The sequence below is a fragment of the Camellia sinensis genome, chromosome 8 (assembly GCF_055761805.1).
Source record: "Camellia sinensis isolate YWXY chromosome 8, ASM5576180v1, whole genome shotgun sequence".
Lineage (NCBI taxonomy): Eukaryota > Viridiplantae > Streptophyta > Magnoliopsida > Ericales > Theaceae > Camellia > Camellia sinensis.
The window spans coordinates 89,374,324-89,385,174 of NC_138968.1; positions in this window are offsets into that span (position 1 = coordinate 89,374,324).

Consider the following 10,851-nt stretch of genomic DNA (forward strand, 5'->3'; position numbering starts at 1 on the left):
AAGAGCCAAACATGGACTGCTTTGCCAGATACAGAGTTGCCACCTAAATATTTTATTTTGGGAAATTTAGGGAACCCTGACTTGTGTCGAAGGCCACCTGTCCGTCATCACCAAAGTTGCCTCGGCTCGGGAACTTCGGTATGAGAGGGGAAGGTCCTGAAATGAGCACCCCCGCTCGCCCAATCAAAGAATCGGACTCTACTAAGTATGATATGTTGTTTTAAAAACCTCACGTGCTCTTATTTCGGTTATTAGCTAACATTACTATGTGACGTGCACAAGCAAGTGTAGACTAAAATTGCAAGAAGTGGAACAAAACAACTCATGTTTTTTTTTTCAAAACGGTTTGAAAGTGCTACTCGCAAGTAGGCTAAAGCGCAGATTTGCCACCCTCAAGGTGGGCCTGAAAACATGATTTTGCCACTTTGCAAAGTGGGTTTAAAACTCACATTTGATGAATTGTTCCAATTCAGGCATTCAGGTAGTTAAGCACTTAAGCAAATAGCCTCATGGCAAGCATGCTATCATGGAAACACTCACACTCATGCAAGGATGCTAAAGCGTAAACACTTACAGTGTACTCCGAGCCAAAACAGAAAACTAGTTAGAAATCATGCATGATCCTAACTATGTTAACAATGCCTAATGCAACACATGCAATAATGCAACTAAATAGGCTCGGCTATCTAAGATGGCATGTGAATGCAACAATTGATACACGTATTCAAATAAGTGTTGAAATACAATGTAGTTTGTATGATGCACCGAGACCGGTGCATGCAAGACAAATGAATGATGCAAACATGCAAGCATAAGGTATGCTAATTGAAAAATGCCCTAAAGTAACCATCAAAAGCTGATAAGTAAAAGGGAGAAAAAAGTGGGGTTGGAAGACATGCACACACACGTGCACCCTTATTATAACATTGTGCCCTCTCGAAGGAGGGGCCGAATAAATAAGCTAAGCTAATCTAAGCTAAGCTAACTAACTAATCTAATTAATCTAATTAGACTAATTATTACAAAACAAACGAATAACTAGTAAACTACTTACTAGTTATTATAACACTTTAACTAATCAACAAATCAATTAAACTACAAATCAAATGCTAGCTGCCAAGTAAAGCACTAAACTACGCTGCCTCAGCTTTGTTTGACGAAGATGCATGCATGCATTCGGTTTCTTGCCCCGAAACGCCTATCGGTTTGCTCTTGAGAGGCTCTGTTTACAGGGTGTCTCGAAGACTTTTCTGTTCCACCTTACCAAATCACTACTGGGGAGTGCACCAATGGCCTGTCAGCCATAAGGGGCTGCTGCCGGCCATCTACCGGCCAAGGATGTGCATTGCCGGCCAAAGATGAAGCAGTGCCAGCCATTAGTGAGGCACTGCCGGCCACTGGTGTGCTGTAACTCCATTCTGCAACAGAGCTCAAACAGAGAAAAGGAGAGGGTCTCCCAAGGATATGTTTGTACTGCACCCTCTCCTTATCATCCCAAAACATTAAAGGAAGGGGGCTATTGGATCAAAAACCATAAACTAAGCATTTTTGATGCATGATGGCCAAGGATCCAACTTGCACAAATTCAATAAATGCACAAAACAAAGACACAAGTTCATTACCTTATCATGAGAGATCAAAGGCAATGAAGACCAAGAAACGTGACACGTCTCATCACTATTAATATGAAACGTCTCACATTTCTCGTGTTTGGATTAACGTCCGATCCAAACACATGCAATGCAACACATGCTTATCTTACACAAGTTTTACTTTGCTCAATTCTTGTTTACACATTTTACATTACCTAGCCATTCATTAACCGGTTAAGTCCAAGTGATTGTCCTCTAATGAGAGAGGGATTAATCAAAGGATGGTTTAAGACATGAGAGAATCCATGCCTTTGGCTAGTAGAAACCCTCAAAAGAGAGTTAAAGCCATTGAGCAGGAACTCTACCTCAAGCTTAAACACAAGCATAAGGTTAACCAACCCTCAAAGCAAATTAAAGTGAAGAACAAAGAGAGGTTGCAGAATTTCAATACTGAAATGGCATGACAAATAATGCTACAACATACAAGCAACACATGCACAACATGTTAGGGGCCAAAGCATTAGAGCTAGTGAAGGACACAACACTAGAGACATGCAATACAATGCTTAAATGACCAAACCAGCTCAAAACAGAGCTACATCATGCCAAAACAGTGGCCTAATCATGCTGAAACTTAGGCACAAAAGGCAAGAAAAAGCATGCTCATTCATTGGCTCACAAGCAAGGCAAAGGCACAACTCTCAAACACAATGAAAGAGTGACATAAGTGAGAGTGTGACAGAGGTATATGCAATGAAATTACATGAATATATCATGCAAACATAACAAGCAAAGCATGCTAAGGGCCTCAAAACACAAGGCTAGTGAAGCTAACTACACTATAGCTATACAAAGCAAGTCTCAAAGGACCAAGACCACTCAAAACAAAGTTAAAGCATGACAAAATATGAGCAAAAGTATGCTGAGATGGAGCTAACACAAGCTACAATGATAGGCTAAGTCATTGAGCAAGTTAAGCTAGTAAGCATAATTACACTACAAGCGCAAAAAGCAAGCAACAAGTGACCTAACCAGCCAAAAACAGAGTTAAAGCAGGTCAAAATAGGGCCTAAAACATGATTGAACTAAGCTACAAAAAGGTAGAAATACATGCTCACAAGTTAGGCCATCTACACTTGCAAAGAAGACACAAGGAGGGGAGGCCACCCCCTCCTATTTTGGACCTCAAAACATGGTTTTCATCACTGAAATTCCCCTAGAATTTAGTGGTTAAAAGGCCAAAAAAGTTGGTTTGAAAGGTGATGAAAGATGGCACAAAAAGCTACGCAAGCTAAGGAACAAAAGGGAGAGACAACCCCCTAACACAAAATAGGCTCAAACTACCATTTTTAGGACTGAAAAATAGAGTTCTTACAGTTGAAAACCACCCCAAAAACAGCACAAAAGGATGGCAAAAACAAGTATGAAAACAAGCTTGAAGGGTGAGTCTTATACCTCTTGAAGGGAAGACAACACTTAAGCAACAAAACCAAGCAAAACCACCTTAAGGAGCTCCAAGGAGGCTCCAAGAGAACTTCAAGCAACCTCAACCCAAAGTTGAACCACTCTTGTTAAGGGTTGATAGGTTGAAGGTGGATGTATCCAAGCCTTTAAGTACAAATGCTCAAGAGAGAGAGAAATCTAGAGTGAGAGGATTTAGAGAGAGAGGCTCCCAAACCTTTGCTAAATTGTTATAACCTCTAAAATAATAGGGAAGCCTCTCCATATATAACAAAATGCAGCTTCAAGTCGAAAATATCCCAAAAGGGATAGCTGGAACAGTTGGAAGTAAAATATCTGCAGAAAACTGCCTTTCTGCATCAATGGCCGGCACTGGATCACTGATGGCTGGCACTACATCATTGTTGGCCGGCATGGGACACTCTTGGATGGCAGGTGGCCAGAATAGGCCATTGATGGCCGGCACATGGCCAAAAAATCCCATTTATGGCTAGCATTCTCCACCTCTAGTTGGCTAGGAAAATCTGCTTTTTGGACCCGATTTCAACCGAACATATCTCCTTCATATGGACTCCTTTGTAGGTCATTCTTGAGCCTAAATTGAATCTCTTGAAGTCTTGTTTTCAATGGTGGAAGCCTCACATCAAAATTCCATGTGTGAAAAAAAGTTATGCTCATTGGAGTGAGGACTGCTTAGTTTCAATCCTACCCGGATTCATGCCAAACTTCTTTTCAACTAGTTTTCTTCTTTCCTCTCCCATTTTCTTCAACTCCAAATCCCTAAATAAGGTTTTTTGAAGATTTTTTCAAAGATTTCACCTCTCTTTCATTCATTTCCACTTTGTCCTTGCTCGGTTTACCGAAAAGCGCAACATATAACAAAATGTGAGCGTCGGAACATCGTAGGAAGCTTCTTTCAAAAATGTTTTGAAAGAGAGGGTTTTAAAGTCTCAAAATTATTTTGGTCAAAATGGTTTTGGTCCAAAAGGGGTGTGAAGTTGGGATTTGAAGCTCCTCTTGCTAAAGAAATCGAACCTTTGCACTGCACAACTTTCATCACCAAGTAAACAATCGGTGGCACCTAAGTCTTAAGGGCGGTAAAAAATGGGATGTCTACAGATGTCTTCTAATCTCATTTTTGTTCAAAAGTTGGCTAAAGATATTAATTGTTCTGTTACTTGATGGCACTTCCTTCTTTATTTAAGACACTCACACCAAGGCTATTCTACATAGAGGTGTTCATGTTCATGGTCTTTATCAATTTTTGCATCATCCACTATTTACTTCACATGCTTGTCATCACTCTACCACTTCTATATATGCATCACTTTGCCACAACAGACTTGGCCATCCATCCTTTCATAAATTTCAAGTTCTTAAGAAGCATTTGCCTATTTTAATAAATAAATATTTCATTTCTTGTAATCATTTCTCTATTGCAAAATGTCATCATTTACCATTTAAACTTTCTTATTCTATTGTAAATGCCCATTTGAATTTAATCCACGATGTTTGGGGTGCCTTTTTCCTATTCTAATTCTTCTTATAGGTTTTATGTGTTGTTTGTGGATGATTTTAGTTGTTTTACTAGGCTTTGTCCTCTTGCTTATAAAGGTGAAGTTTGAGCTAAGTTTAAAGAATTCAAAACGTTTGTTGAAAGACAATTTAGTTTTCCTTTCAAAATTTTACGATCTGATGGTGGTGGTGAATTTGTTAATACTTCCATGCAACACTTTATGCACACTACTAGTATTCATTATTAATTTTCATGTCCCTATACTTCCTTTCAAAACGGAGTTGCTGAACGAAAACACTTGCTTATTGTTGAAAATGCTATTTCACTATTACACCATTCTTCTCTTCCTTTATCTTTTTTGTTTGAAGCTACTGCCACTACCACTTATCTTATCAATCGTTTGCCTAGTGTCTCTTTGTCCAACTCTTCCCCTTATGAGGTTCTTTATCATCATCCACCTAATTATACTCTTCTCAAAGTCTTTAGGTGTCTTTGCTTTCCTTGGCTTAAACCTCATGTTCCTCACAAGTTAGCTCCCGAATCTACCTTTTGTGTCTTCCCTGTGTATCACCCCTCAACCAAGGGTTACAGCTGTTTGAATCTTTTTACTGGCAAGGTTATTCTCTCCAAACATATTGGGTGTGTTCGATACGTATTTTGAGATTAATTTTCAAAAATAAAAATAAAAAATTTGGGAGAGAATTTAGAAATTTTTTTGGTTTGTATTGTTGTATATTTTGAAAATAGTTTGGGAGTTTGGGATGATTTGATATTTAGTTGTAATTGAGTATATGTCTGTGAGAGAAAAAGTAATTAAGAATGAGAGAGGAGAGAGAAAAAGTGATTGATTGATGTGTAATACAGAGATAAGTAATTTTGGAATTTTTTTGAGAAAATTTGTTCTAAAAACATGTTTCAAAACACAAACCAAACACACCCATTAAGTTCCATGAGACTTAATTCCTTTTTTCCTCTTGTTCTTTGCAGTCGCAGCCTGCTTCTCTTTCTCAACTTCAATATTTGTTTTTCCTCTTCTTCTCCTTAGTCTTCTTCATCCGTCTATCCTTTCTCTTCTGCTTCTATTATGTCCCTTACTTTGCAGTCTCCTACTATGGCTTAACTTTTCGTGCTCCTTTCGGAAGACAATGAGCCCTACAGTTCGGAATCCTGTGGTTCTCAATCGGATCTCACAATTGCAATGTGAAATAGATAAACACCAAAGAGTCCAAATTCGACAAATCTTTTGGAAAATCGATTTTGAATCAAAATGACAAAAATTGACTGCTTTGCCAGATACAGAGTCGCCAGCTAAATAGTTTTGGGAAATTTTGGAAACCCATGACTCATGCCAAAGGCCACATGTCCGTCGTCACCAAGATTGTCTCGGCTCGGGAACTTAGGTAGGAGAGGAGAAGGTAATGAATTGAGCACCTCTACCCGCCCGATCAAAGATCAGCCTCTACTAAGCATGATGTGATTCTTATTTACATTATATGCTCTTGTTCTAATTTATTAGGCTAACTTACTATGTGATGTGCACACAAGTATAGACTAATTTGCAAAAATTGGAACAATTTGATTCATGATTTTTTTTTTAAAAGAGTTTTTAATATGTACCACTTGAAAAAGTGATCGCATATATACATTACTCAAATTATTCCAATTCAAGCAACTAGCATTCATCCACAGGCATTTGAATAGTCTATCACTTAAGCACATAGCCTCATGGTGAACATGCTAGATATGGCAACAATCACACTTATGCATATGCTAAAGAACAAAAATGCTCACGTCGTACTCTAAGGCAAGCCAAAAGAAACAATAGAGTTAGAAAACATGCATGCTCCTAAGTAATGCAACATGACTAATAGAATACATACGATATGCAATTACTAGGCTCGGCTACTAATATGACATATGAATCAATTTGATAGCATGTAGTCTAAATATGCATTCAAAGAATGTTTAACTACAATGCAAGTTAGAATGATGCATCGAGCTCAATGCATACAAGACAATGGATGCAAGGCATCAGAGATGCTAAACTAAGCATGATGCCCTAAACTAACCATCATAACCAAGTAAATAAAAGGGAGAAAGACGTGGGGTTGGAGGACATACACATTTTTACAATTGTGCCCTCGCGCAGGAGGGTCCGAATAAACTAACTAGCTATTACAAAATAAATTGACTAATTATTACAAACCGAATAAACTAACTATGCTAGCTAGTTATTACAAAACCAATTAATTAATTAACTATTGTATGGAACTAACTAATTAATTACAACATGAAAGAAGTAACTAAGCTAACTAATCAACCCCAGGAAGTGAGGGATGTTCATGCATGCGTGGATTTCCACTCAAAAAGCCCACTATCCTGCTGCCAGAATGCCCTTGTTGCATAGTAGAACATCTTTTCACCTCAGCCTCTGCCCTATTCTATTTCAAAAGGTTGCTGCTCAATTTAACAAAAGTGGTCGGCAGACCAGAAGTAATGGCCGGCTGGCCACAAATGGTAGCCTACCATCCAGAAAAAGTGGCCTGCTGGCCACTTAAATCTGGTTCCTCCTACTGCAACAAAGGACAAATAGTGCACAAACAGGGTATTCTCAAGGTATGTTTGTGCACCTTATCATCAAAAAGCTCAAAGGAGTGGCAAGCTCAATTCACAAACCATCAATCGATGCAATTTCATTGCATGATGGCTTATGAACGAAGGTGTACAATTTCAATAAATGCAATCTAAAAGACTCTCAAACCTCCTCCCTACCATAGATTGATCAAGGGAAGTGGGTGACATTGGAAGCTTGAACCATTTGATCACTAGCAAGTATGAAATGCTTCAAGTTTCCGTGTGTTCAATTAACGTCCGATTAAACACCAAATTGCTTACTATCTTGCATCATTTTTAGTCCCAATTTTATTACTTCATTTTAATTACCAACCATTCTTTAACCAATTGAGTCCAAAAGAGGGCTTTAAGTCCTCTAATGGAAAGGAGCACCAAACTAAGTGTTGTTTTAGTCATCAGAGAAGTGTCATGTCGTTGGTAATAAACCCCCAAAGGGATTAAACCATTAAGCACAATGCCGTAATCTCAAGCTTTAAACAAACAACTAGTTTGAAACAACTTTCAAAGCAAATAAAAAGCCAAAAAAGGAGGAAGATCGCAGAGGTGATTAGAGATGCAAACATGTATGGAAAGCAAGAAATAAACACTATCAACTCAAATAGGTTGGTGGCTAAGACCTAAACCACCAAGCCTATGAGGACAATTACACTACAAGCATGCAATAAAAGGCTCAAATGCAATGAACAACTAAAAAAAGTCCTAAAATAGTTCTAAAGCATGCTGGAATTAAGCTAACAATAGCTAGAATAATAAGCTAAAAAATGGAGCAAGTTAAGCTAGTAAGCAACCCCAAGGAGGGGAGGCTAACCCTCCATTTTTGGGACTTCAAAAGATTGTTTTAGCTACTTAAAAAACTCTGAGATTCAGTATTAAAAAGCTCAAAAAAAAAAAAATTGACAAAAATATGGGAAACACAAGAGCAAAGGCTTGAGAAATAAGGTACAAAGAAGAGTGATCCACCCCTCCATCCCTAATGGCCTTAAACCACAAGTTTCAACCCAAAAATACGGAGCATAGATAGCTTAAAAAGAGTCCAAAAACAGTAGGCAAAATAGAAAATAAAGTAAGGAAATTAGCCAAGACTTATACCTCTTGAAGAGGAGAACCCTTTCCAAATGACAAACCAACACTTACACACCCTCAAGAGCTCAAAGTAAGCTCAAAAGTACCTCAGTTCCAATACCACAAGGTTTGGTTTAGAGTGTATAGGCAAAGGCTTAAGAATTTGCAAGAGAGAGAGGGAATTGTAGAGAGAGAGATTTAATTTTGCTCCAAAATTTCCAATCCTCAAAAATGGAAGGAGGTGTCCTCTATATATAGAAAAACATGAAACTCTCTTAGAAATATCCATACATACACATGTAGGCAAGTGCATGCATCTGTGGAAACAGCTGGCATAGCTGGCCAAAATACTTGGAAAAACACACAAGTGGCCGGCATGCCACATACATGGCTGGCAGCCCACAGGGTTTTTAGGCTTGAAAAACTGTGGTTTTGGTCCAAAACAAGGAAAAAAGGTGTGCAGGGTTTGAAGGCTCAAAGCTGTGGCATTTTACTGAGGACTTCGAGCACTTGACAAGCATATACAAATTCATCATTGGGTGCGCAAGCGGTGAAGCCCAAGTCGTAAGGGCGGTCAAAAATAGGGTGTCTACACCTGCCATTTAGTTTGGGTCTTTTCCATAGTCTAGTTCATTGTCTTCTCAGTCCAGATCACAGTCTATTCCATCTACTTCTACATCAGTACATCCTCCATCTACACTACTTCAGCATCTTTCTGCCTCACGGCACTCTACCTCTGATTCCCTGCAACCTACCTCTATGCCACTGCCACCTATCTCTACCAAACAGTAGCATATCTCTACAACACAGCAGTACATCTCTGCTGCACTATTTATCTTTGAGCCACTGTAGCACCCTTCTGCACCAATTCAGTACTTATCTCTTACTATGCAACCTATATCTGAGCTAGATCTAGTCCTTATTAATTCTATATCAGTTGTGTTGCCTTTGCCACCTCCGACTACCAACAAACATCCTATGCAAACTAGGTCTAAGTCTAGATTTGTTTGCCTGGCAACTTCACTTGCATGTGATGACAATTCTGAGCCTCTCTCTTATAAGTTAGTTTTGCAATCTCTAGTTTGGTTTCAAGCCATGCTTAATTAATACAATGCTCTTCAACAACAAGGGACTTGGTTGGTCTCTCTTCCTCCATCCAAGCAGGCTATAGATGCAAATGGGTTTTCAAACTTAAAAAGCTTCTAATGGGTCCATAACTAGGCATAAGGTTAGGTTGGTTGCCAAAGGCTTTCTTCAATAGCATGGCATTGACTTCCTAGACTTTTAGTCCTACAGCCAAACAACCCACCATTTGCATCTTCTTATGTCTAACCTTACATCATCTATGGCTCATCAAACAACTTGACATTTCTAATGCCTTTCTTCATGGCAAATAGAAAGAAGAGGTTTATATGGAGCAACACCTAGGTTTATTGATCCTTCTGACCTCCACCCTAGTTTGCAAATTACACAAAGCTCTCTATGGTTTGAAACAAGGTCCAAGAGCTTGGTATTCTACCACTACAAGAATTTACACAATTACCGACCACTTTTGCCGACCAAAAATTTTTTGGTCGCAAAAAAATGACATTTGGCGACCAAATATTAATTAGTCGCGAATGATCGTTATTTTTGGCGACCAAATATTATTGGTCGCAGAAGGTTATATTTTGGCGACCAAAAAATGAGTTGGTCGCAGAAAGTGGTATACTTTTGCCGACCAACTACAAATTTGGTCGCGGAAGGTCATATATTTTTTGGCGACCAAAAATTTGGTCGCCAAAAACTTATTTTCAGCAACCAAAAAAAATTAGTCGCCAAATTAGTACTTTTAGCGACTAATATTTTAGTCGTCGTTGATTGAGATTTGGCGACTAAAAAAGTTTGTCGGCGAAAGTACCTTTTCTGCGACTAATATGGTCTTTTGGTCGCCAAAAGTTTGGGGGGGAAATTTGAAACATGGAGGGGGGAAATGAATACCAATTCGTAAGAAATGAGATTATCCATTCCCGCCACTGCCATACGGGAATGGCTCTTTCGTTCCTCTTAGTCTCAGGTCGGCCATCGGCCTCTCTCATCAGTTGCCTCGCCGCCCCTCCAGCTCCGCCGCCACCAAACCCTAACACAACCGCCTTAACCTCCTTAACCTGCGCCCTCCAGTGCCCTCACTTCCAATCGTACGCACCACCACTGCACCTCTCTATTTCTCTACACTTGTCGACTCTCTCGGCATCTCATTACAATGACGACTATCGCTTTGTTTTTGCAGGTGTTCTGGTTGCACTCAAGAGTACAATCTCCACCGTCCGATCATCCTCGACGAGGCCACCGACTTCTTCAACAAACATGACGTATCTGACTTCACCTTCGATACTTGTAGACTCGTATGTCCTCCTACTTTTTTACTTTCTCAATTGGGTTTTTTTCGTAATTAGGGTTTTGATAACATTTTCGCCCTTTACAGTGGGGATGGAGGTGCCGCGCAAAACTCGCAGTTCAGGGCTCATCCACCGACCCTCTCATTGGGCTCTATCAAGAGGGTACTCATAATGTAGTTGATATTCCTGATTGTAAAGGTCCGATACT